This window comes from Kogia breviceps, chromosome 16, assembly GCF_026419965.1.
Source record: "Kogia breviceps isolate mKogBre1 chromosome 16, mKogBre1 haplotype 1, whole genome shotgun sequence".
NCBI lineage: Eukaryota > Metazoa > Chordata > Mammalia > Artiodactyla > Physeteridae > Kogia > Kogia breviceps.
This window is the reverse complement of record NC_081325.1, coordinates 20,347,666-20,374,334: the sequence shown is the minus strand read 5'-3', so window position 1 is coordinate 20,374,334 and position 26,669 is coordinate 20,347,666. Positions and strand designations below refer to the sequence as shown.

General features: G+C 39.7%; 1 long non-coding RNA gene across 1 annotated transcript in view; it reads right to left on the bottom strand.

Annotated features, from left to right (window-relative positions):
- Window positions 1–5,529: 5,529 nt before the first annotated feature.
- LOC136792801 (uncharacterized) overlaps window positions 5,530–26,669 on the bottom strand; it is a 30,765-nt gene continuing 9,625 nt past the window's right edge. Inside the window, exon 3 of the long non-coding RNA XR_010837239.1 lies at window positions 5,530–5,653. This is a non-coding gene — a long non-coding RNA (uncharacterized lncRNA). The remainder of the gene's footprint in view (window positions 5,654–26,669) is intronic.

Here is a 26,669-nt window from a genome sequence, read left to right as displayed (position 1 = left end):
GCAACATAGCACAGTGGTTCAGAGTTCAAGCCCTGCCACTTACTAGCCACGTGATAATCAGCAAATTGTTCATTTTCCTGTGCCTGAGTTCCTTTCAGTCAAACAGCCTAGTAAAAGTACTTACTTTGTACACGATAATGATGATGAAATAAGATGACACTTATGAAGCACTTATGTGTCTGCCACATCTTAATAAGCTCTAGCTGTTACTATTTTCCAAATCCCCTTCCAGAGACCTAGTTTGGTATAGCAACGATGTTGCCTGACACTGTTTCCCAGTTAAGGCTACTTTTAATTGCATCATGTCACCAATTTTACTTGTGTCTTGAAAAGCTTCCAAGCGGTTCTATTTGAACTCAGTCATGTGCCTTCAGTAAGTTCAACATTTAGATGCATCTATCATTGTTTAGTGTATATGCTCTTCAACTTGGAATCTCGAGATGTTAGAATTTCCCTGGTTTCCTCCTTGGTGCAGACTCATCCAACTCACTTGCATTTTCTAAAACCGCCTTTTTATTTCGAAGTGCCCCGCTTGCACTATAATCATGGGATGCTCCCACTTCTATGGTCTAGCAGGCTACCTGCTCTTGATGAAAGCAGAAAAAACAAGTCTCCCTGGAGTACCCCCTTTTCCTCCCCACCGCCACCTTGAACTTGCACTTGAGAGGTAGTAGGTTTCCGGGGAAGAATCAGGGGAGGAGGGGAGAGAATGTGGAGTAAGAGGGCAAGTTGAAGAGGGCATCCCTCTCCTCCCTTGGAATCTAGTTCCATGAATCGGCGAGTTCTCTCTCCTTTTGAGGAGAGAGACTGAATAACAGGCCAGGACACTTTCAAAAACTCATTGCTCAAGGTAGCACCAGTGTTTCCTAACCACAGGTTTTTTGGCCACATCCCATCCCAAGAGGCGCAAAAGCAAAGCCTGGAAACCCATGGAAAAACACAGGTGTTCTAAAAATATAGTCATCAGCTGAAAGACTGCAAGCTACATTTCAGGTGGTGCCCTGAAACGGGCTATTGAAAGGATTTGTTAGGAACGTCAGACTTCTTAAAGTGATAAAAATGCAGATGTGAAGTTTGTTAGAGAGAATTGGTTTTAAAAAGTTATGGGAATTGTTAGGAAGAAAGACGTTTTTAAGTGACCAGCTTTCTACACGTCCTCTTTGACAGTAATTGGTACTTCAGCTTCCGAAGTAGTTAACCAAGGTCCTCACAGATATTTTTCACGCAGTGAACCATCCGAGCTCTGATTTGCCAGAACCAAGGGAAACCACAGGGTGTCTTACTTTGAGGCAGTTCCAGAATAATACAAAAACATATGAGCTTGCAGCGAATAGCTGCCGAGTTGCTTTAACTCTTTTGATACCTTTTGTTTTATTCTTCTATTGATAAATATGTTCATCACAGAAACATCAAATAATACATAAGAAATAAAAAGAAGAAAGTAAAATTCACCTGAAACTCACTCCAAAGAGTTGGCTAAACCACTGTTGACATGGACATATCTCAACACAAGTTTTATCTTTTGGGACTTCCTACTTTAGCCTTTGTCTGCTGGAATACTCATTCATTAAGTCATTCAAGAAACATTTATTTTGTAGTTATAATGTACAGATACTGTATCAGGTCCTGAAAAGATATAATAGACTGAGGAAGACAGACCATTAAATAGACGGGTACAAGTGAGAACACAAAGCTGGGGTAAGTTGTCCTGTTTATCTGTTTACCATCTTCCCCAGGTAAGCTGTCCTGGGGAAGATGATAAACAGATATTTGCTCAATGAATACATGACCTTTTGAATCAATGAACAGATGTAATGTGTTAAGTACAAATAGAAGTAGCTCATGGAAGCACTAGGAGAAGCACAGAAATGTGGACAGATGTTTTCAGGATCTGGACATACAGGTTGAGGTGTAAGAATTAATCTGGCAGCTGGAATAGCATGTGAAGAAGCTAGATAGAAAACAGCGAGGTATAGAGAGGAAAAGACAAGTGAATGGAATTTAGAGTTAGTGTATAAATGTGGCAAGAGATGAGTTTGAAAGATAATTGCGGCAAAGTCAGGACGGGCCATCTATGTGCATCAGCTAATGAAGCTGGAGTTCATCTTGGGGCAAATGGGAAGCCAGCAAGGCTTTAACTGATTTCTTTTAGCTTATTTATTAGAAGAATGATATGATTTCCATCTCAAGAGTCTAAACTATGTCCTATCCTCCTGTATCTTAGTCTTCCAAAGTTTAGTAAATTGCCTTTTTGAAAAAAATTAAGTTGTGTCTGAAGTCTCCGGTAACCATAGGCTAAGTTATTTGGATTAACACATCTGCTGACCATAAATCAGACCGGATATAATCACATATTCTTAAACATATCCAAGATTAGATGAGACAGGGAAAACAAGGGAAAAGCAACAAATAACACACAAGGGAACTCCCATAATGCTCTCAGCAAATTTTTCATCAGAAGCTCTGCAGGCCAGAAGGGAGTGGCATGATATATTTAAAGTGATATAAGGGACAAACCTACAACCAAGATTTACTCTACCCAGCAAGGCTCTTGTTGAGATTTGATGGAGAACTCAAAAGCTTTACAGACAAGCAAAAGCTAAAAGAATTCAGCACCACTAAACCAGCTTTACAACAAATGCTAAAGGAACTTCTTTAGGTGGAAAAGAAAAGGTCACAACTAGAAACAAGAAAATTATGAAATGGGAAAGCTCACCAGTAAAGGCAAACATACAGAAAAGGTAGGAAATCATCCACACAAAAATATAATATCAAAACCAGTCATCGTGAGAGTACAAAGGCAGGATATTTAAAATGCATTTGAAATTAAGAGATCAGCAACCTAAGTCAAGCACATATATATATAGATGCCTATTCCAAAACCTCATGGTAACCAGAAACCAAAAATCTCTAATAGATATACACACAAAAAGGAAAAAGGAATCTAAACACAACCCTAAAGATAAATCATCAAATCACAAGAGAAGAGAACAAAAGGGGTGGGGGGGAGGCTTCCAATATACCTAGCTAAGCACCTGTGCTTTGACCATGAATGCTTTCTTCTGTTCAGATCCTGAACAAGGTACCATACTAGCTACCCAACCCTCCAACCAACCAGGTCAGAATTCAAAGAACCTGGAGCAGCCCTGAGGTCCATAAACTCACATAAGAATTGGAATCCCTTTATAATAAACATAGAAGTAACTACCATTTAATTACGTATCTACCATTTGAGTCCTCTATTAGACCCTGGACATGCATTTTCATTTGTCTAGGAAGACCATCTGAGGATAAGTTACTCAAGGTCACACAAACCCAGCTTGGATTCTAGAACCCATGTTCTTTCTGGGCCTGTCCACCTGGGTCTCTAGGTTAACGTGGTAGTTTCCTCCTTTGGGGGCTGCAGCCCTATCCTAATGTAGGCAGTCTTGACTGAGGCTCTCAGACTCTGTATATGTCCTATTAGCCCCCTCCCTGCAATGGTTGAACCTGACTTGTGGACTCAGTCACTGCCTGGAGTCCTGATCCTTCACTGATGGGTTTCTGGCAAAAAGGTCTCTCACTGGCCACTGTCCAGACCAGTACCGCTGTCGCCAGTCACCACAGAAGCTCGGGCTTGGAGTTAGTTCATCCAGCCTGATCTACTTTCAACACCTTCTCCACAAGAAATGCTGATAAGTTTGGAGGGTCACCTACTATGGGCCAGCATTACATTAAGCACCTAAAATTCATTGTTGAACTTGAGTGGTATTCATCTACCCTGGACCCTCAGGCTGCCTGTCATCCAAGCCCACACCAGATCATGTCCAAAAGCACGAAGAAATCTTGCGTTGGTATGGTGACATTGTTGAAAAGGCTTTGTGCAAAAGATATACCAAGAAACAACAAATGTGAGATGTACACAGAGAGAACTTCGGGTTCCTGCAGAATCATGGGTTGTTGGTCATAGTTCACATTGTCAGAGGGAAACTCACCCAACACAGGTTTGTAAAATTACATCAGTGGCGATAAGGAAGTTGAACAAAGTAGTGATTGGTAAGGTTGAGAGTAACAATTAGTCTCAGATGGGAGCAATTCATCCTATAGGCGCTGTACCATACATCAGTTCTTTACAATGTGCATGAAAATCACCTGGGGCTCTTGTTACGCTGTGGATTCTAACTCAGTACATCTGACATGGGGCTTGAGGTGCTGCATTCTAACACGCTCCCCTAAATTGATGAAAGCCACCGATTCTCAGACTACACTTTGCATAGGAAGCCCACAGACCTCCTTGACACAGGTTTTAAAAGGAAAAAAATAAGTTCATTACTTGGATCTAAGTCATGCATGTAGGTGGCATTAGAGTGGACGGTCTTACCAGAAAAGCAATCATTCTTAGAGGAAAAAGACCAAGCCAGCACTGAGTCTCAGAGCGTGAGGTAGATGGGGTTGAGGAGTCTGGAAACACAGATAGAAATCAAGAGAGGGAGAGAATGGGTAGCAGTCATAGAAATAGCCACAACGTTGTTCAACTGAATAAATAATCCATGTTTGAAAAGCAGAGAAGAAGGTAGCCTGGGGTATTTGAAGTCAGGCCTGGGAATGCCAGACCCAGGACACTAGGCTCACTGTCACAGAAAAGGCAAACTTCAAAGTCTTAACAACAAGAAATGGAAAGAAATCCGCGCAGGCAAACCAACACTGCCGAGGTGAGCAGAGGGTCACAAATATCCAGAAAGCAACCACGTAGATTCCCAGATGTGGGAAGTGAACTTACCTGCTATCTTCAGCTTCCAGAAGGAACTGAGCAAGGGAGATCCAAGCGTCCTAGTCCCAGAGGAAATAGCGTGTCCAGCAAGGTATCCAGGAAGGGATGAAGTGCGGGAGCTGGAAAACTCGGCAAAGGCTCAGCTCTGCTTCCCACATCCTATCTGCCGTAAAGTTACCTCGTACTGAACCAATGAAAGGCCTATATTCCCTCCTGCCTGCGTGGGGCAGAATCACGTGTAAGTTAAGTGGCTCTAGCTGTGAAAACTGGCAAACAGTATGAGGCACAAGGCACAACTAGTAGAGCCCCGAGTCTCAGTGAGGTCCCAGATCAGCGGAATCAGCATCACCCGGGAGCCTGTTAGGATATGTAAATTCTCAGCCCCCGCTCCAAACCTGCCAATCAGAAACTGTGGGGCTAGCGCCCTGCAGCCTGTGTTCCTACAAGCCCTCCAGGTGATTCTGATGCAGTCTCACTGCAGTCGAGTCTATTGAATAATGAAGGGCAGGTGTGGCAAAGGACCATCATTATAAGTGGGCTTGATAACGGAGCTTTTAAAGAGCTAGTGAAGACTAAAGCCTGTTGACAGGGAGAAGAAAACCCAGGAGAGAGAATGTAAAATAATAACTAATAAAACAAGCTCAGTGAGCAACAAAGTGGGGCAATCATATTCCGTGGTAGAGTTTGATCAACGTTGAGGCAACATCCAGCCATACATAGGACAGTAATGTTTTGATGCCGATACGAGACATCAGCTCACAATATGTGTTTGAAAATTCTTCATGATGTATTTTTAAGACACTCACCCAAAAGAAGTGCTAGTCGATGCCCATGCTTGTGAAGAGATCTTCTCAGAGGGGGGAAACAAACTTGAGAAAAACAAACATGGTGGTCTAATGGGATCTGTTTGACAAAAACATTGAGAAAGAATTTTGTTTTAAATATGAACACAAATGTAAGACACAAACCCCCCCAAAAACATGTAGAGGCTTTAATTACAAGCATACTGTGTGTGTGTGTGTGTGTGTGTGTGTGCTTTGCTTTATGGTGCTTCACAGACACTGTGTTTTTTACATTGAATATCTGTGGCAACGCTGAATCAAACAAGTCTATTGGCACCATTTTCCAACAGCATTTGCTAACTTTAGGTCTCTGTGTCACATTTTTGCAATTCTCACAATATTTCAAGTAACGATGCTATTTGTTGTGCTGATCAGAGGTCTTTGATGTTACTATGGCAAAAAGCTTGCAATATGCTGAAGGCTCAGATGTTGGTGAGCATTTTTCAGTATTAATTTTTAATTAAAAAAATTACAGAAGGAAGCAATCAGAAGAGGCTACACAGTGTATGATTCCAACTATGACATTCTAAAAAAAGGCACAATTATGAAGACAGGGAAAAGACCAGTGGTTGTCAAAGGTTATGGGGAAGGAAGGGATAAGTAACAGAGCACATAGGATTTTTGAGGCAGTAAAAATAGTCTGTATGATACTTTAATGAAGGATATGTGTCATTATACATTTGTCCAAACCCACAGCATGCACAACACCAAGAGTGAACCCTAAGGCAAACTGTGGACTTTGGATGATCGTGATGTGTCCGTGTAGGTTCATCGATTGTAACAAATGTACCACTCCAGGGGGATGCTGATAATGAGAAAAGGTATGCATGTGTGGAAGCAGGGGGGACATGGAAAATCTTCATATCTTCCTCTCAATTTAATATAAAGCTACTCTAAAAAAGTCTTTAAAAAAATGAATGTAATGCCACCCTAGAGAAGGCTGTATTCCAGCCCATAGAAGCAATACACCCCTTGGTCTATATTAAATTTTAATCTTGTAAATTTATATAATACTCATAACACAAGTTTAAAAATCATCATAATTAACTTGGATTTAAAACTATCAGTTCCAAATGATGGGATTCACCAGACTGCTAAGAGGAAAAAGAAGTACATATTTGAACTACGTTTTTACCCGACAAGGGATAGGAGAGTCTCTCAAAGAGACAAACGAACAACAACAACAAAAGTGCACACTGATGGTAGATGCATTCCAGAAAAAGACTGCGCTAACCAAGAGCTATAGCACTTTCAAAGGCATTGCCTGTTAGAGATAAATCCAGAGCATGTCAGGTTATATTTTCCTATCAATGATTGACAGTGCAGAGCTATTAAAATGACTGTATATCTTTATTAGATGTGTAAATGTAACTTAAATATTATTCTAGGTGCATTTTTTTAAGTGAGAAGAAAATGAGGTCTGTAGATTCATCTGAAACAATCTGTAATACGTGGAATTATGAGACACAAACTCAATATGAATATTTATTTCAAAAACATCTGCTTGAATACAAAATATATGGCTTAAGCAAATTCAACATGAAAAATAGTTCAATTAAAACTGAAAGCATTTAAGAAGAACACTGTATTGAAAGCAATAGATTTTACTTGCAGGCAGTTGATAAGGTTATAAAACAGCAAATGGTAAGTGGCAAAGAACAACAAAAGAAACAGTTTGCTGAAATTAGAAAATACTAATGAGAACTGTATAAACACTCATACATTCTTGCCTTCACAGTATTTCAACCAATATTGAGAGCAAAAGATATTTAATTGACTAAAAAATTTAATGAAACAGACTGTTGGAGAGTTATTTCAAAGAGCAAATTCTCAGAGCAATTTTGACTTTTACCTCCATTTCAAAATTGTCTTTTAACTTATAAAACTTAAATTTTTCCATTTAGGAATTTATATTTCTCCAGACCTTTATAAATCTAAAAATTTTAATCTTACGTCTTCTTTCTAAAATAATACGTATATTCTTAGGAAAATTTAAAAATAAAAAAGGGTGAAAAAGAAAATATCATCTATAACATTCTCATATCATGATATTATATGTTACATCATGGCGGTTTTCTTTTACAGCCATGGAAAATATTATTTTAATAGCCTTATAATGATTTTAATGTCCTTATTTTATCATCCACCAGCAGACATCAGTTGAATGAAAATGAGTCTAATTGGCTTACCTGCAAGAAAATTCTGGGTAAGACTTCAGAGTTTAGTTTTCTTTTTCTGGGAATCCACAGAATGTCAGTTTGTTGGAGCAGGAAGTTGCCTTGTCTAACCTATTGTCTACACATTGCATTAACAAGATAAAATCGGAGCATCATGGCCGAAATGTTTAAAAGCCTAGAAAGGCATTACTGAAGTTTAGGGTACATTTTTAAAATGTCAGTAGACATTTTAACCAAAACTGAGCTCTTTACCCAAAGAAGCAACTGTATATTGATATATGTCTTGCAGTAACTTAAAGAGGTAACTGAAGTGAACACACCAACATCGACCATGTTGCATATCACTGGGAGGCAGGAAATGGTTACTGGTTGGTCTTGCCCTCTTGGAACTAGAGCAACATACTGGTTGATCAAGTTCTTATTTAGATAAAGTTGAATCCTCCCATTTCATTCTTCCTTTCACTCTACCTCACCTTTCACATTATACATGACATTTAAACCTTGCATTTCACCTGCGCAAAACAACCTTCAGGATGTTTTCTGTCACACTCACACCAACCAGTATTTCTCTGTTTTTACTTTCACATATAAACCAGGTAGAAATGGGCTTCATTTCTACCATAGTGGTACAGAGTGCCTCGTGTGTGTGTGTGTGAATCCTGAGTGCTCATGGACAAAATTAGCAAATATTCCACCTACTCTGTTCTAGTCATAGTTTTGGGTGTTGAAAACCCAGCGGTGAACCAGAGAGATGAGGTCCTTGGAGTTTGCCTTCTAGTTGCAGGAGACAGAAACATATAAATAGATGATTGATAGATAGATAGATAGGTAGATGAATGATAGATAAAGACAATTTCCATTAGCAATAGGCACAGAAACAATGAACAGTGATATGATGGAGTGGACAGCGGGGTAATGCATGCTACTTTTGTTAAGATGGTTTCCTTACACAGTGAAGTGAGTTTTATTGTCACTCTCAGGTGAGGGGCCACTCAGCTCTGTGGGTCCCTGAGCAGATGTCCAACCTGTCTGAGTCTGGAGACAAGGGCTGCCCAGCCTTCAGGTCCAGGCCAACTCACTGGAGCTTCGGTTTGTTTTGCTTTTAATTATTTGTCAGTATGAGATGTTTCCAAACTCATCTACATACAAATGTATCTCCACCTACTATCTTTGATGTTTTTGCTATTAAGTGTCATCACTAAACATATGTTTTGGTGTTTTCGCTATGAGCCAAACATACTCTAATGAAGCATTTAGGTTGCGTTATTTATCCATTCTGGGCTGTGGGACTGATGTGATTTAAGGCGGATCTGCAGATGAAGCGTCCATAGAACACAGTGGGGGAGGTGATTTCTCTTTTCCTTCTGGTTACATCTTTCTTTCCTCTTGACTTTTCTCTATACATCTGGAATTAGTTCCAAGATGTGAGAAGTTCAAATGATCGTCCATGTTGGTACCCTCAGAGCAAATGCCTGCTGCTGCTGGAAAAGAAAGAAATCCTGACTTTTCCCCCAGGGGACCGTAGGGAATTTGGCCCTCAGCCTATCAAACAGAATTCCTTACATAGAATCTATTTTTATATCCCATTCGTGATGTCATTGAGCTTTCTGATGTTGCTTTTACCCCAGAAGATTCAGTATTGATACCTTCCCTCCTTTGCTTTCAAAATAATACAGTATTTAAAAACCCATCTCTATGTAAAGCCTTCCTTTCCTTCATCCCTGCTTTAAACCTTTCAGGTAATACCAGTTTTCCACTTGCCTAATTCACCCTTAGTGAACATTAGTTTACTAATCTGCTACTGAGGAACAGAATCATGAATTAAGGAATGTGTTTTTTTCAGAAGCTGGATGCAAAAGTAAGGTGAGAAACAATGACACTTATTAGGCAAAGCAGATCTAGCTCAAACCGTAATTTTTGGATATTTTTAAAGCTTCAGTTAAACTACTGGAAAAGTTTTCTAGCATACTGAGGGTTTTCAGATCAAACTTTAATCTGATATCAATGTTCATATTCTCTCAGAAGGTACAACTGAATCCAAAGTAAAAAAAAAAAATTACTGAAAATGTGTACAAGATTATAGTAATGTGAAAAATCCCACCCAGAATGTTTATATCTGACAGTGTCTTTGTGAGCTTTTACAATGTGGTCTGGGCTCACAAAAATCAAATCATAAATGAAATATACAGATAATACATTTCAGTTACACTTCTGTGTCTACTTTATATATACATTAAAATATTCATACCATTTTCAGACATTTTGAGGGCTGGCCCAGAGTGTTTTGCACAAAGAGAAATGTGGAAACAGGAGGTTACATTTGCTGGAATACAAGTATCCATATTTTGGTGTATGAATTATAATATACCCTGCCCACACCCACAATTTTACATTTTAAGACAGCTTCCATTGTAAGGAGATAAAACGCACCTTTACCTCAAAGGATTAAAGGCCAAACTTACTGACAAATTTATCCCTGATTCAACTGCAAACATCACGTAAGATCCCCCAGATATTGTACCATATGCTTCATCACCTTTTACTTTTTATTTAAACATAAAAGCATGCAATAAACCTTTCAAAATTACTTCATACTGTGCTTTCACTAGAAAATGGCTGCGGAGTTATTACCTGCAAGCTGGGAGGTAGTGGCTTTAGGCATGTTGCCATTACCATGTTTTTTTCTCTTTATCTGTGTCTAATTTCCAACCAACACTTAGAGACACTAAAAACTGCTTTTGACGGGGAAAAAAAGTGGTCTTTCTTTAAAAAGCAGGGAAGAATTTTCCTTGCAATCCAAGGAATTTAAGAAGGAATCTCACCTCAAATCAAGGGGATTATAGCTAAAATGTTAAAAAATAAAAATAAAACCCACATTATTCTGTGTCTTTATTCCCGACTTCCCCCTAGGTTCTTCATGACCTTTTTTTTTTCCTTTCTTTTAGATTCCATTTTTATGTGTTAGCATACGGTATTTGTTTTTCTCTTTCTGACTTACTTCACTCTGTATGACAGACTCTAGGTCCATTCACCTCACTATAAATAACTCAATTTCCGTTCTTTTTATGACTAATATTCCATTTTATATATGTGCCACATCTTCTTTATCCATTCCTCTGTCGATGGACACTTAGGTTGCTTCCATGTCTTGGCTATTGTAAATAGAGCTGCAATGAACATTTTGGTGCATGACTCTTTTTGAATTACGGTTTTCTCAGGGTATATGCCCAGTAGTGGGATTGCTGGGTCATATGGTAGTTCTACTTTTAGATTTTAAGGAACCTCCATACTGTTCTCCATAGTAGCTGTATCAATTTACATTCCCACCAACAGTGCAAGAGGGTTCCCTTTTCTCCACACCCTCTCCAGCATTTATTGTTTCTAGATTTTTTATGATGGCCATTCTGACCGGTGTGAGATGATATCTTATTGTAGTTTTGATTTGCATTTCCCTAATGATTAATGATGTTGAGCATTCTTTCATGTGTTTGTTGGCAATCTGTATATCTTCTTTGGAGAAATGTCTATTTAGGTCTTCTGCCCATTTTTGGATTGGGTTTTTTTTTTTTTTGATATTGAGCTGCATGAGCTATTTGTATATTTTGGAGATTAATCCTTTGTCAGTTGCTTCATTTGCAAATATATTCTCCCATTCTGAGGGTTGTCTTTTCCTCTTGTTTATGGTATCCTTTGCTGTGCAAAAGCGTTTAAGTTTCATTAGGTCCCATTTGTTTATTTTTGTTTTTATTTCCATTTCTCTAGGAGGTGGGTCAAAAAGGATCTTGCTGTGATTTATGTCATAGAGTGTTCTGCTTATGTTTTCCACTAAGAGTTTTTTAGTGTCTGGACTTACATTTAGGTCTTTAATCCATTTGGAGTTTATTTTTGTGTATGGTGTGAGGGAGTGTTCTAATTTCATACTTTTACATGTAGCTGTCCAGTTTTCCCAGCACCACTTACTGAAGAGGCTGCCTTTTCTCCACTGTATATTCCTGCCTCCTTTATCAAAGATAAGGTGACCATATGTGCGTGGGTTTATCTCTGGGCTTTCTATCCTGTTCCATTGATCTATATTTCTGTTTCTGTGCCAGTACCACAGTGTCTTGATTACTGTAGCTTTGTAGTATAGTCTGAAGTCAGGGAGCCTGATTCCTCCAGCTCTGTTTTTCTTTTTTGCAGTACGTGGGCCTCTCACTGCTGTGGCCTCTCCTGTTGCAGAGCACAGGCTCCAGACGCACAGGCTCAGTGGCCATGGCTCACGGGCCTAGCCGCTCCGCCATGTGGGATCTTCCCGGACCGGGGCATGAACCCACGTCCCCTGCATCGGCAGGCAGACTCTCAACCACTGCGCCACCAGGGAAGCCCTCTGTCTTTCTCAATATTGCTTTGGCTATTCAGGGTCTTTTGTGTTTCCATACAAATTGTGAAATTTTTTGTTTTAGTTCTGTGAAAAATGCCATTGGTAGTTTGATAGGGATTGCATTGAATCTTTAGACTGCTTGGGTAATATAGTCATCTCTCCATCTATTTGTATCATTCTTAATTTCTTTCATCAGTGTCTTATAATTTTCTGCATACAGGTCTTCTGTGTCCTTAGGTAGATTTATTCTTAGATATTTTATTCTTTTCATTGCAATTGTAAATGGGAGTGTTTTCTTAATTTCACTTTCAGATTTTTCATCATTAGTGTATAGGAATGCTAGAGATTTCTGTGCATTAATTTTGTATCCTGCTACTTTACCAAATTCATTGATTAGCTCTAGTAGTTTTCTGGTAGCATCTTTAGGATTCTCTATGTATAGTATCATGTCATCTGCAAACAGTGACAGCTTTACTTTTTCTTTTCCAATTTGGATTCATTTCTTTTTCTTCTTTGATTGCTGTGGCTAAAACTTCCAAAACTATGTTGAATAATAGTGGTGAGAGTGGGCAACCTTGTCTCGTTCCTGATCTTACTGGAAATGGTTTCAGTTTTTCACCATTGACGACGATGTTGGCTGTGGGTTTGTCATATATGGCCTTTATTATGTTGAGGAAAGTTCCCTTTATTCCTACTTTCTGGAGGGTTTTTTATCATAAATGGGTGTTGAATTTTGTTGAAAGCTTTTCTGAGTAGTATTCAATTTGTGTGTGTGTGTGTGTGTATCACATCTTCTTTATCCATTGAACAGATTCCATTTTTGAATCAATTACAGTCACCCTCTTTGGCATGCCCAACATCTCACCTGTTGTCTGTACCCAGCTACATATGGACACAGAACTGGCATACCGACAGAGGATTTACTCCCCAATTGTCCTTCGCTTAAGAGAATTACAGTCACTCTCTGTTGATGGTGACAGAGACCCTGATGGTCCCTCTCCTATCTATCTACTCTGCCTCCTGGGAGGGTTTTCAAAGTTTACCCTCAAGCCCAGTAACTGTAGAAAGCCCAGTCAAGCTGATTTCAGCAGCTCTTTCTCTGCTGCTGGCATAGTATTTGGCTGGTAAATACATTTCCCAGCCTAATTTAGTGTGACAGCCTTTTGCTTGGTAGCTGGTCCCATTAGGAGAACTGCTCTTTGACTTTTCTTCTTTGCTTCCCCTCTACCAGTGATTCTTTTCAGGAGATCAAGCTGTCCTTTATTTACTTGGAGCACCAATAGAGATTGAAAATAAAGTTTACACTAATTTTCCACTATTCTTGGAGTATTTCTCATCTCCGATGCCCTTTTCTTTTCTTCCCTAGTCTTCTCACTTTTCTTAGAATTTCTCCCTGTTTTCTGAATTTCTTCCTCTCCTTTTTGGTATATTTTGATTCCTCGAATAACCAGGCCATACACATGGTCAGACTTATTATGATGTCTTTACCCTGGTCCTCTGTATTCCCGTTGTTTTTTTAAAATTCTAACCTTGCATAGGACTTCTTTGCAATGCAAATTATTGAATCAGGATTCAGGTATGCTCTTTCTGGCCTCAAGCCCAGATAATAGAAATGAACCGCCTTCTAGCCATCAACTACCTCTCTAGTTTATAAAACAATCATCTCCCTCCCCAAGAATCTTCTACATTTCCTGTGAGACCAGTCAGTGAGCTCTTCCTTCACCTAAAGCTCTCCCAGGTGAAACACCTTCAGTAAGAAGTAAACTTACAACCAGAGGCAATGATCTCATTTGGAGGAGGCCTCTATGAACCTCCCTGCTCCCACCCCAATATGTAGCCTCCCAAGTTTTACTAAGGAGACAAAAGTCTATACACCTCCATTTTTTGGTCCTGATCTGCTTCACAGTCATACTAGATCCTGGAAGGGCTGAGCATCCCTCCATGGGCCCCTATTTGGTAAAGAAGCCTGGGGTAGTCAGTTTGATTTCGGTTTTGGGAATTTAATGATTCACAAACACTTTTCTTTTTTGGTTTTCTACATTCTTTCCAGAAACTATCAGCTGTGGTTAAATTTGGTTCCTGTTTTTGTTTCTTTTAGAATTACTAAAGGGTAACCAGTCTTTTCAGGGTGACGCTACCCCTTAATTAGCTGTGTCTATGGGTTTATAATCCCAACCAAGAAATTTCAGCATCTCTTTTAGGAAGTGGTGGGTTGACGAGACCCACCATTGATCTATTTCTCTCACCTGTCTTTAGAAAGAGGAGGAAGGTCTCCACCACATTGATTAGCAGAGACACCTAGGGACAGTTCATTGTTAGATGTCGATTGATGAAGGTGTACTAGTTTTGCATGAACAGGTACTCTCAAGGTTTACAGAGTTGCCAGCTTTTCATCTTCTCCTTCCCCAAATTCTTCTTAAATTACTGCTTGAGTCACCACCTCAGTTGTTGCTATGACTCATTCCGCTTGACGTGAACAGATGAGGCAGGTTATGACTTCCACTTTCTTTGCTTCTAATATTTATAACCAGCTCACAACATATGCACCTGATTACGTTCTTCTATCTTCACTTTGATATTTTTCCAACAATATTCTAGTTTTGTTGCTCTCTTGCTCTTTTTACAGAAGAGTATTTGCCTCACGTGTGCCCGCGCATGTACAAGTGCTCAGGGAAAATGGAATAGATACTGATTGGAAGAAAACATCGCTTTTTTCCACAAAGGAAGGAAGTCTGACAGTTAAGCATAGCTATAAAACTCCACAGTAGGATGTAGAATGCTTCACTCACTTGTCTTTCATTGCATCTCAGGAGGAAGGCTATGATTAAAGCAGTAATGGGCGTATGACTAGAAGAAAAAGAGAGCAATGATGGCATTTGAATACATGATTCATTTTCTGGTACAAACGCAAGGAACTCCAGGTCATAGAGGACAGGACACATTGTTCCAATGCCTAGACATGCTGAGTCTAGTGCTCTGTGTTTAGAAAAACCAGAGCAAGAATTCTCCTCATAATGCCTCCAAAGTGGTCTTCCAAATATAACTAACTGAAAGAGTCAAATCACTGGTCCATCCCTGAGAGAGGAAAAAGGATGCAGTCATCTGAGAACCGCGGCAGACCCTGAAGCAGTCATTTCAAAGTGTTAGCAGGGTCTTTGTGTTAATAGGAGACAAAGCTGCTCCTTTTTTCAGCTTAAGGTGCAGACACCTTTGGAAGAAGGAAGAGACAAGCTCACAAAATTGATGTTGCCAAGGTTATCTGCCTTTTCAAGGTACTGAAAGGGTTCACAAAGGAATCTTACCAATGATGTTTATATGGCCACAGAATGCTTTCAGTTACCTATGTTTCCAACATCCACCACCCTAATCCAGCTTTATACTTCGACTCAACCAATTTCCTGGTTTCTGTCCTGCTGTCTTGTACCCAGACAGTCTGTCTTTTGGCAGAGCTGTTTGAATGTGTGCCCTAGCTGTAAAGTCTCACCACCTTTTACTTTGGATGTTATGTCGGCTGTTGGACTATTGGACTATTGGCTCTCAGCACAAACCCACCTCCCTTACTCTGCTTTGGGATTTTGAGTCTGGGTGTGGTTCTTCCCCGGAGGAGACTAAAAGGAAGAAAGGAGAAGGAATTTACTCCTTTCTGCTTTACTGTCTCTTGCTGTCAACAACACCCCAGAACTGGTTCTTCACTCTGGACACAGCAGGTGGTTTCAGAACCAGCAATCTCCTCCAGCTGACAGTTCCGGGTCACTCTAAGAACAGCCTGAATATACCTCTCCAAGAAGACAGCTCCAGCAGGCAGCACCCCTCCTCCCAGGTGCAGGTCCCAGTTCCACAGGACTCATCCTGCAAACTTTTAAGTTCTAGCAATCCCTTCCCTTGTTTCCCAGCAGGGATGGTAGCTGCTTCCCACATTTACTTCCTCTGTGAGACCTCAGTGTCTCCCCTTTGTCTCTGAAGTTCTTTAAACCTCGGTTAACAATTGTCTATATTAGGGCTTCCCTGGTGGCGCAGTGGTTGAGAATCCGCCTGCCGATGCAGGGGACACGGGTTCGTGCCCCGGTCTGGGAAGATCCCACATACCACGGAGTGGCTGGGCCCGTGAGCCATGGCCACTGAGCCTGCGTGTCCGGAGCCTGTGCATCCGGAGCCTGTGCCCCGCAAAGGGAGAGGCCACAACAGTGAGAGGCCCGCGTACCGAAAAAAAATAAAAATAAAAATTTTTTAAAAAAAACAAAAAAACAATTGTCTATATTAAATTCTCTCTGTTAAAACAACTAGGTGGTTTCAATGTCCTGACTGCACCCTGCCTGTAAACAGTCAAACTTCTCCCTTTGTGACCCACTTCAAAGCCTACCTGTACCTTTGACCCTGTGTGACTCAGGCCAGTGCATGGTACAGTCCCACTTGGAGGCAGGAGAATGGACTTAATGACCTCTCCATGGCCCTTCCTGCGTCATATAGTTCTGAGGTAGGGTCATTCATATGCCCAGGGCACTTTGTGAAAATTTTATATCTAACTGCAATTTTTCTATACTCTCCCACGACTGTCCACATTTTTCTTTCAAGCCTCCAGCTTCTGGGAAGTGAAACACTGTGCTTAGAAACTGTACCACCCCAGAAGAAAGTTATATTTAAATGGCCAAGCAATTCCTTGGGAATGAAGTGGTTGAAGGCTCAGTGATGACAAATGGATTGAGAATGCTTGTGAGATTTATATAGTGTACACATGGGAAATTCAGGTTCTTTCCAAGGAACTGGTGGGTTTTATAAAGTGCATGTAAATTTTAAACTTGAACCTTGATCTGTTTAATATATGGCTGAGGGATTTTTCTAAATTGCTCTCCTTGGACCACAATTTTTAGCTGAGTTTCCTATAATTTGTGTTCAAAATAAAAAGCACAGGTTTTTCGGTGCTTTTCTTTTATTTGCATTAGTTACCAGAGACACATGAATATATTTAAAAATTCTCATCATTCATCAGATGCTCACTGAATTCCTGAAAAATGTTTACAGACCTTGTCTTCCTAATGAGAGAAGGAGAGAGGCAGGGCTGTGTGAGGACAACGGTGTGTGTGCAGTGCCTGCAGGAGGGCCAGGTTAAAGGGGGCTGGTGCGGCTGCCATATCGACTTTCCAACTCAGCTAAATGTGCAGAATTTTATGGAAATAGTTTTTTTTGTAAATTCTAGAAGAGCCTGGATGACTGAATCTTTCCGTGTGACAAATGACTTAGAACCCTTTAGAAAATCTCTTGTCCGTCAAGTTAACATCAGGACTTCTCATATTGGGATGTGTGTGTGTGTGTGTGTGTGTGTGTGTCTGTGTGTGTGTGTGTGTGTTTCATTACTATGTTTATCCAATCACAAGTTATTTAAATTTTGGTAAAAGGTGTGAGTTTCTTTTCTATTAATATATATATGTGTATGTGTGTGTATGTATATATATATATATATATATATATATATATATATATATATATATATATAAAATGTACATATACACATACACATATACAGACACATATACAGTTGACCCCTGAACAACATGTGGGTTAGGGGTGCGGACCTTCTGAGCAGTCGAATAATCTCAGATATAACTTTACAGTTGGCCCGCTGCCAACCTCCACAGGTTCAACCAAAGTTGCATCGTGTAGGACTGTAGTACGTATTTATGGAAAAAAAGCCCAGTATAAATGGACCTGCACAGTTCAAACCTGTGTTGTTTAGGGTCCAATGTACTTTTCTCAAGAGCAGTTTTAGGTTCACAGCAAAATTGAGTGCAAAGTACAGAGAGTTCCCACAGACCCTCTTTCCCCCACTGCCACCCACAGATTATCTGTTTTACTGTAGGAAAACTGAACCAAACAGATTTCTTCAACTTTTTTAGGATGAGGAAAACAATATAGAATAAGTCATAAGAAATGCTCTCATGTACTACCATCTCAAATAGGTGTCAATGTTTTACAAAATGCTCACACAGTATATAAGGCCATCTTGAACACATTTTTCTTTTTAAACTTCTCTTGCAATAAATAAATAAAACATTAACAATTTCTTCTGTACCAACCTAAAGCAAAATGACTGTATTACTAGTTTTTACAGTGTTGTTCGCATATATCTTTAATCATGCACTTTTAATGAGATCAGTGCCAATACAACATCCCTCACCAGTGTGGTACATTTGTTACAATCCAATGAAGATACATCATAATCACCCAAAGTCCACAGTTTACGTTAGGGCCCATTCTTGGTGTTGTACATTCTATTTGTTTTGCCAAATATATAATGATATGTAGCCACCATTAGAGTAGCATAAAGAATAGCTTCACTGTCCTAAAAATCTTCTGTGCTCCACCTGTCCATCCCTCCAATCCCCCAACCCCTGGCAACCACTGATCTTTTTACTGTCTTTACCACTTTGCCTCTTCCAGAACGTCATAGAGTTGGAATCATACAGTAGGTAGCATTTTCAGATGGGCTTCTTTCACTTATTAATATGCATTTAATTTTCCTCCATGTCTTTTCATGGTTTGCTAGCTTATTTCTTTTTAGCCCTGAACAATATTCTGTTGTTTGGATGTATTCCAGTTTATTTCATCCATTCACTTACGGAAGGACATCTTGTAGCTTCCAACTTTTGGCAATTATGAATAAAGCTGCTGTAAACATTCATGTGCAGGTTTTGTGTGGATAAAAATTTTCAACTCATTTGGATAAATAGCAAGGAGTGCCATTGCTGGATCATATGGCAAGAGTACGGTTAGTTTTGCCAAGAAACTTCCAAACTGTCTTCCAATGGCTGTACCACTTTGCATTCCCACGAGCAATGAATGAGAGTTCCTGTTGCTCCACATCCCCATCAGCATTTTGTGTTGTCAGTGTTTCAGATTTTGGCCAATCTAATAATCATATTCATTTTTAACAATATGATAATAATTAGCACTAACTAAGTGTCAGGCCTGTTCTAAGTGCTTTCCAATTAGTATCTCATTTAATTCTTACAGCAACATTATGAGAAAGGATCTATTATTATTCTCATTTTACAGGTGATACAACTAAGGAAGAAAGAATTGATACACTAGGTCCATGGTCACAGCTAATAAGTGGTAGTGCTGGAATTCTAACTTAGGAAGACCCTCTCAACCATTTGCTCTCCACTTCCTCTCAAATAACAACTGTAACTTTAGAAGTAAAAAAAATACATTCTTATATACCCTTCCCTTCATTGTTTCCCTCCTTTTCTTCAGAATATTTTCATTTCTTTTGGTAATAGATTCTTTGTACATTGTTAAATGGTACAAACTTGTCTTATCAAGAATCACATTTTCATATCTCTATTAATTTACAGATATCCAACACTTAACAGTGTAGTACATTGGGCTCTCGTTTCTTTATTTACATGAAATTTCTCCTAATTGTCCGTAAGAGAGAGGGAAAAGGTTCAGATTCCAATTATTAATTATGACAGCAAAATTTTCAATAGAACTTACTCAAAATATACAGTCAGTAAATTGGATTTGCTAAAAAGAGCAACACATTATAAAATACTGTGTGTTATTGTATCTTCCAGAATCTACTGTGGGAAGGAGGCAAAGAAATAGCATTTACCAGGCACTTGCTGGATGGCTCAGTACAGAATTGTGGTCCTCAGTCACCAGCATTAGAATCATCTGGGAGCTTGTTAGAAATGTAGAATCTCAAGCCACACCCCAGACATGCTGAGTCAGAACCTGCATTTTAACACCAAACCCCAGGAGGTGCACACACATGCAACACAGTCAAGTTTGAGATGTACTGTAGCAGAGAAGCATAGCATGTGGCCATGCCCTGAGTTAGGCTTCAGCCATCACATTCCCCATCATGAGAACCATCCTGATACGACCAAGTCAGACAGAAACTGGTGAGATTTACCTGCCTAAGCTCATCCTTATTCTGTCAGGTGAAAAGAGGCATGGCTATCACTAGGTGCAGAATAGGAAACGGACTTTTGCCAGCAGAATATTCACTGATTGGACCACAAGTTAGAGGAGTTTCAACTTCAGCGTAAAGGCAATGAGGATTCATTCAAGGATTTTAAGAAAAGAAATCATAGGGTAAGATTGCATTTTAGAAAGACCACTCTGGCTATAGGGTGAAGAACAAAGAAGATGGGGACAAGCCTGGCGCCAGATGACCATTTAGTGCAACAGGGGTGGGGCGGGGGCCGGAGAGAGCAAGCAGTAGCAGTGGAAGGAGAAAGACATAGACAGACTCAAAAGACATTTCAAAGGTACACTTGTCAGGACTTGGTGATTAATGAGGATGTAAGTTGTAAGGAAGAAGGAGAGAAGAAATGAAGCCAAGGTTCCATGGCAAAAATATTTTTAGAAAAGAAAGAGAAATTACCTGCACTAAACATTTAAATAGTGTTGCACTAGCCCAGGAGTAAACCGGCAGATCACTAAACTAAGCAGAAAGACCAGAAGTCAGGTCAATTCCTTCCTACAAATTTTTATTGTGATAGTGATGACATTTAACCCATTAAGGAAGGGATTAATTATTCAATGACTCACACTGAGGTCAATGGTTAACTACTAAGGGAGACAAACGGGTAACTTCCTGTCTCATGACAAAATGAGACTGAAAGATTGAAAAGTTGCGTGTTTTTAAAAAATCGTTAAAGAGCTAGAATAAACAAAAAATTGGCGAATAGTAAATTGATCTCATGGTACAGAAAGCTATTCTAAAGCATGAAAGAAAAAAGTACAAATCATATAGAAAAAGGTTGATAGATCTGACTGTATAAAAATTAAAACTATCTGTATTGCAAAAATAATTTTAAAGACAACCAGCTGGGGAATAAAGATATCTTATTGATTGAAAGATTAGAAAATCAGTAGAAAAAGTAGTAAAAAAGATAGGAAATTTACCGCCCCAAATTATGATTGATTTTAAAAAATTTTGTTCAAGTATGCTAATAATCATGGAAGTAAAAATTAAGATGATGAGATATTATTTCCCTTATTACATTGAATTACAATTCCCACTCATTCCTGGTGCGATAAAATTAGTAATTTCCACACAATGCAAATTAATGTAAATGTTCTGGAAGACAAGTTGGCAACTCACTGATATTCACTGACCCCAAATTTTCATTTTAGGAATTTACCCTACGAAAATTAGAACTATGCATAATGATTTATGGTGTACAAGGATATTCATTCCAGCAATCTAGAAATGGAAAACCTAAAACAAAAGTGACTAGTAATAGGGAATTAGTTAAAAAAATAATGGTTATACACTTAAAAAATTATATTTAGCAGTCATTTAAAAATCATGTTTTTCAAGGGATATTTAATAATGTAGAAAAAGTACATTGAAAATATAAATTAAAAAAGAGATAAATAGCATGTTCATTTAAAAATATTTGTTAAATGTTATGTGAGGTACTGTTCTGCAGTGTAACCACTATGCAGATTGCACTACATATCTAAAGAATACACATATAGAAAGAATTCCAATTTTGCAAAAAGTATATATATCCATGGCCATAGAAATACTTATGCAGAGAAAAACACGACAAACTGTTAACAATAGTTACATTTGAACGATGACATGTTTATTTAAACTTTCTTATTCACCCCTTCCTGTGTTTTTCAATTTTATACAATGAGCATGTATTAGTTACTTATTTTTTTAAATAATAAATTCCAATTTTCTTTCAATTTTACTCTAAACAAGGGGAAGGAAAATTGACTTTGGGTTACCTTACTTTAGAGGAGACAGCTGGCACTTTCAAAGAGAAGTTGACTCAATAAGAAGGAACAATAAAGGAAATAATTACCAATTAAAAAAGAAAGGAAAAATGTCAATCTGCAGAGTAAAAGAAGTCCCTGCCCCTCACAGGCTGCCACAATCTCACAGGCAGGTGGACTGGCTCCTTCCCACCTGGCAAGAACCTCTGGACCCATGGGTCCAGAGGACCCATGTTGTAGGAAGGCTCTCATGTGCATCTTGGCCCCTTCCTGGACCAAGTCTAAGGCCCCAAGTCAACACTTTGACTGACTGTCCTTGAAAAAGAAATGCCTTTTCCCAGATGGCACCCACGGTAGGATATAAAATAGTTTAAATTTGGGTTTCTAATAAATGGATTTATAATGATTAATTCTGGGCCCAGATCAGATTTCTTCCTACCACTTCAGAAGGAAACCTTAAGTAAATTGACTGACACTGTGGGAAAAAATGTAGAATGCTCACAACTTTGGCGACGGGAGAGAGAATCTCGACAAATTCAAGCATTGTGATGATGCCACAGGATCAGAATTTTAAATTTCTATCTAACAGTTTGATGCTTATTTTCCCTCTGCCATAAACAATACCTGGTGTCACCACAGGCTACTTACAATGTCTTGGGTAACTGATTTCTTCTGATAAGGTGCCATTAACCCCATTCTATGCATTGGGACATCAAGGATTAGAGAGCACTACTGAGCTGTCAAAGGTCACGTAAGAAACAGAGAGGATGGTACTCTGAACCTCGCCTAGATTGTGTGTCTCCCCTTCTGTACTGCTCAGAAGTCCTGAACATATGCTGTTCCCACAAATACATCATCCGATGAGAATTTATTGTGTCTTCAGCACAGTGCTAGAAATGTTTATTTCTAATCCTCACAGCAACCCTGCTATGAGATTGATTTTACTTACAGATGAGAAAGTTGAGGTGCAGTGAGAATAAGTAACTGTCCTCATCTCACTCAGCTAACAGATGCCAAGAGGAGACAACGTATCATACTTGGCAATCTCAACATTTCCAGACTTTCCCCAGGAAGCTCATTATTGCAGATCATACATAAGAAAAACACACACACATTATTCCATAAGCCATGGAGCCAATACCCAGTGACCCTTTAGGCCCGTTTAAGCTAATTTAACAAGCTTCGGTGTAAACCTCCCCTTCTCTGCAATTTGCTTACAGAGAATCCTATTCTAATCCTGCTCTGGGGCATAGGATGTTGTAGCTATTCTACACCGGAGTAAGGCACACACCACGAATCACACACTGCATATGTATGATGAGACATGCGCCACAGTTAAGCCTGAGATCATCAAATGTGCTTCTTATAGTTAACTGACATCCCTGTACAGGATTTATTTCATTTTACACAATTATCTTCTTTTATACTATCTAAAGCAAACCAAGCCCACACTCAAAGGCAGCACTCACTCCCCAAAGAAATACAACACAAGCCGCAGTGTAACTTACAATTTTCTAGTGGCCCCATTAAAAATCCTAAAAAGAAATAGGTGAAATTAATTTTAATAATATGTTTTATTTAACTGAATATATCTAAAATATCATTAAAACAATGATCAATATTAAACTGTTAATGGATTATTTTACCATATTTTCACACTGTCTTCAAAATCCAGTGTGTATTTCAGGCTCACAGGATGTCAGTTCAGACGAGCCGCATTGCAAGTGCTCAGTAGGTACACATTCTTAGTGTCTACTGCATTGAACAAGGCAGCTCTAAAGGGATTTGGTCAGCTTAATTCATTTTGTGCGGCTGCTACAAGAACAGGTGGAGACAGAGGAAGTTGCATCCAGTTTGGACTGAGGTGGTAGTCCAGAATTTGCCCAATTGGATTTTATTCAAAGAATACTACATCTTGGAGAATCAGCTATTACACATGTCTTTTTGTTCTGTTCTGTTTATTGTGGTAAGAGCAATTAATTCGAAACGTCCCCTCATGCCCCTGCAGCTTCCTCCTAACTGGTTTCTCCCATCTACCCTTGCCCCTCTCCCATTTATTCTCTACATGACACCAGAATACCTTTCAGTTCTTTGAACCTACCATGCTCCTTCCCATCAAGAGTCTTCGCTCATTCTAGGATTCTCTCCCTACCCCCAACCCTTGCCTCTTTAACTGGGTGAGTCCTATTAACCCTTCAGCTCTCAGGTCAATCCTCCCTTCCTCAGAGAATTCTTCCCTGACGACCTCCCCAACTAAAAGTTTCCTAAAATATTCCCAGTGACACCACATGTTCTCATTTAAACAGCTCATCATCCCTAGCATTGGACCAATACTGTATCTGTTTTCCTCAGTAGAATGTAAGCTCCATAAGGACAGAGACTGGAGCTGCTTTGGTCCAGCAGAGGATCTAGCACATGATAGGAGTTCCATAAATGTGTGCTGAATGGATGCCAATCAAGATAGATTAGATCTGTGTGCATCCACCATGATGTTCTAAGTAAGCAAACGCAGGAATACCTATGAATAATTGTTGGTAAATGGACCGTTCCAAACTTCATGTGTCGAAGAAGGAACTTTTGGGGACAAATTTCAGTTGCAAGTCTCATCGTTGCTCTTAAACAAGGCTTTCCGTGTGTCCTACTGGTTGCGTGGCATTTTTCCTTTTACAAATTTTAAAGTCAAAAACAGAGAAGAGAGGGCTTCCCTGGTGGCGCAGTGGTTGAGAGTCCGCCTGCCGATGCAGGGGACACGGGTTCGTGCCCCGGTCCGGGAAGATCCCACGTGCCGCGGAGCGGCTGGGCCCGTGAGCCATGGCCGCTGAGCCTGCGCGTCCGGAGCCTGTGCTCCGCAACGGGAGAGGCCACAACAGCCCGCGTACCGCAAAAAAAAAAAAAAAAAAAAAAAAAAAACAGAGAAGAGGATGGTTCATTCAGAGCCTAAAACAGAGAAACCGATGTGCCAGGGGAGGGTGTAGGATTTCAACTCTGAATCCCCTCCACGGAGGTTCATCATTATATTAAATTAAACTGTCGAGAAATGTATTTATTTTCTATGCTAAAGTCAGAAACTATTACTTTCTGTATTTTATTCTTTCTCTGGTTGGGGTCCTTAGCAAAAAGTATTACCTTTCTCCACGATGCATGCCTTAAAAATGACTGTAATCAGCAGAGATGAAGTATTTGAGACCAGTCGCTTTGGTCTATTATTCCTCTGCTCTGAAACAGTTCTAATTAATGATTTGCTATTTTCTCTGGAAGGCAAACACTTTATTCCAAAAAGAGTGACAAACCCCTTAGATGAATTGTATGATAATCAAGAACCTGAATGTAGTTTTCTCCAGGAATTGAAATCATTTCCTGAGAAATTCAACCTGCCCGTTTCACCAGGAGAAATTCTGTTGCCAAATTTTTATTTACAGATCCTCTTATGCTCACACAATCTCTTGTTCCATAAAAGCAGGCCGTTGCAAGGGTTGGCATACCTCAGCTTACTAACAGTAGGGAAACAACGTACCCATTTTCAACTATAGCATTATGTGGCAAAAAGCTGAGTTGTCCTGAGCCCAACAGAGGCTGAAAACCTAACCTCCTTGTCCTACTCTTTAATTCTGCTCCTGTGAACTCTGCTAGAAAAGCAAAGCAAAAGTGACATCCTGCTGTCAGTCCAAGGGCACATCACCTTGTACGAAACCGAGCTTAACTGGGATCGAAGAGGTTCACTTTTATAGTAGGTTTCACACAATGAGTGTCCGTTCCCAGGAAAGCTAACCTGAGTTCAGACAGCTGGATAGTAGGGGAAACTACCAATCTGGTTAAAAGACTTTTTGTACATCTTTGACACCCTGAATTTTTAGGGTTTTTGTCCCAGCAGCCCAAGTTCTTTGCCGTTATTTCCAATGCAGTGTTTGGATGGATAAGTCTTTAGTTGAGATCAAGGTACCCTCTCTATGAATTCCTTTTTATCCTGATCATTTCCCTTCATGTATCTTAAGGTCTGATACTGGAACTTAAAAACTTTGATGATGTTCATGTGCAAATTATTCTCTTGTCCAGAATTTTGCCCTCAAACCTGTTTCCAACCATGTCCACGGCAGCCCAGGTAACAGTATTGATCCTGACATTGGTGTCTTGGGAACACTGGTGGGACATTTCTTGTTATTAGACCTGCATGTGTGTCTTGTCTTCTATTGGTGCTGTAACAGATTGCCACAAACTTAGTCGCTTAAAACATTTATCATCTCATAGTTCTAGAGGTCGGAAGTCTGAAATGTGTCTTACTGGGCTGACTAGGTGTCAGCAGGGTTGGTTTCTTTTGGAGAATTCCTCACCTTGCCTTTTTCAGCTTCTGGTGGCAACTTCTCTAGGGACCTCTGGGCATGTGGCCCTTTACTCTATCTTCACATCACACCACTTGGATCTGGGATCACATCATCATATCACCTTCCCCCCACTAGTGCTCAAATCTCCATGTGCTTCCCTCAAATGAGGATGCTTATAATTCCACTTAGGGCCCAGCCAGACGATCCAGAAAATCCCTCCATCTCAAGGTCCTTAACTTAATCATATTTGCAAAGTCTCTTTGGCCTTATAACATATTCACAGATTCTGGGGATTAGGGGCATAGACATCTTGAAACCAGTATTCAGCCTACCATGATACCCATACTCTTTTTTTTTTTAAATTTAATTTTGGCTGCGTTGGGTCTTCACTGCTGCGTGCAGGCTTTCTCTAGCTGTGGCGAGCGGGGGCTACTCTTCGTTGTGGTGCGCGGTCTTCTCATCGCGGTGGCTTCTCTTATTGCG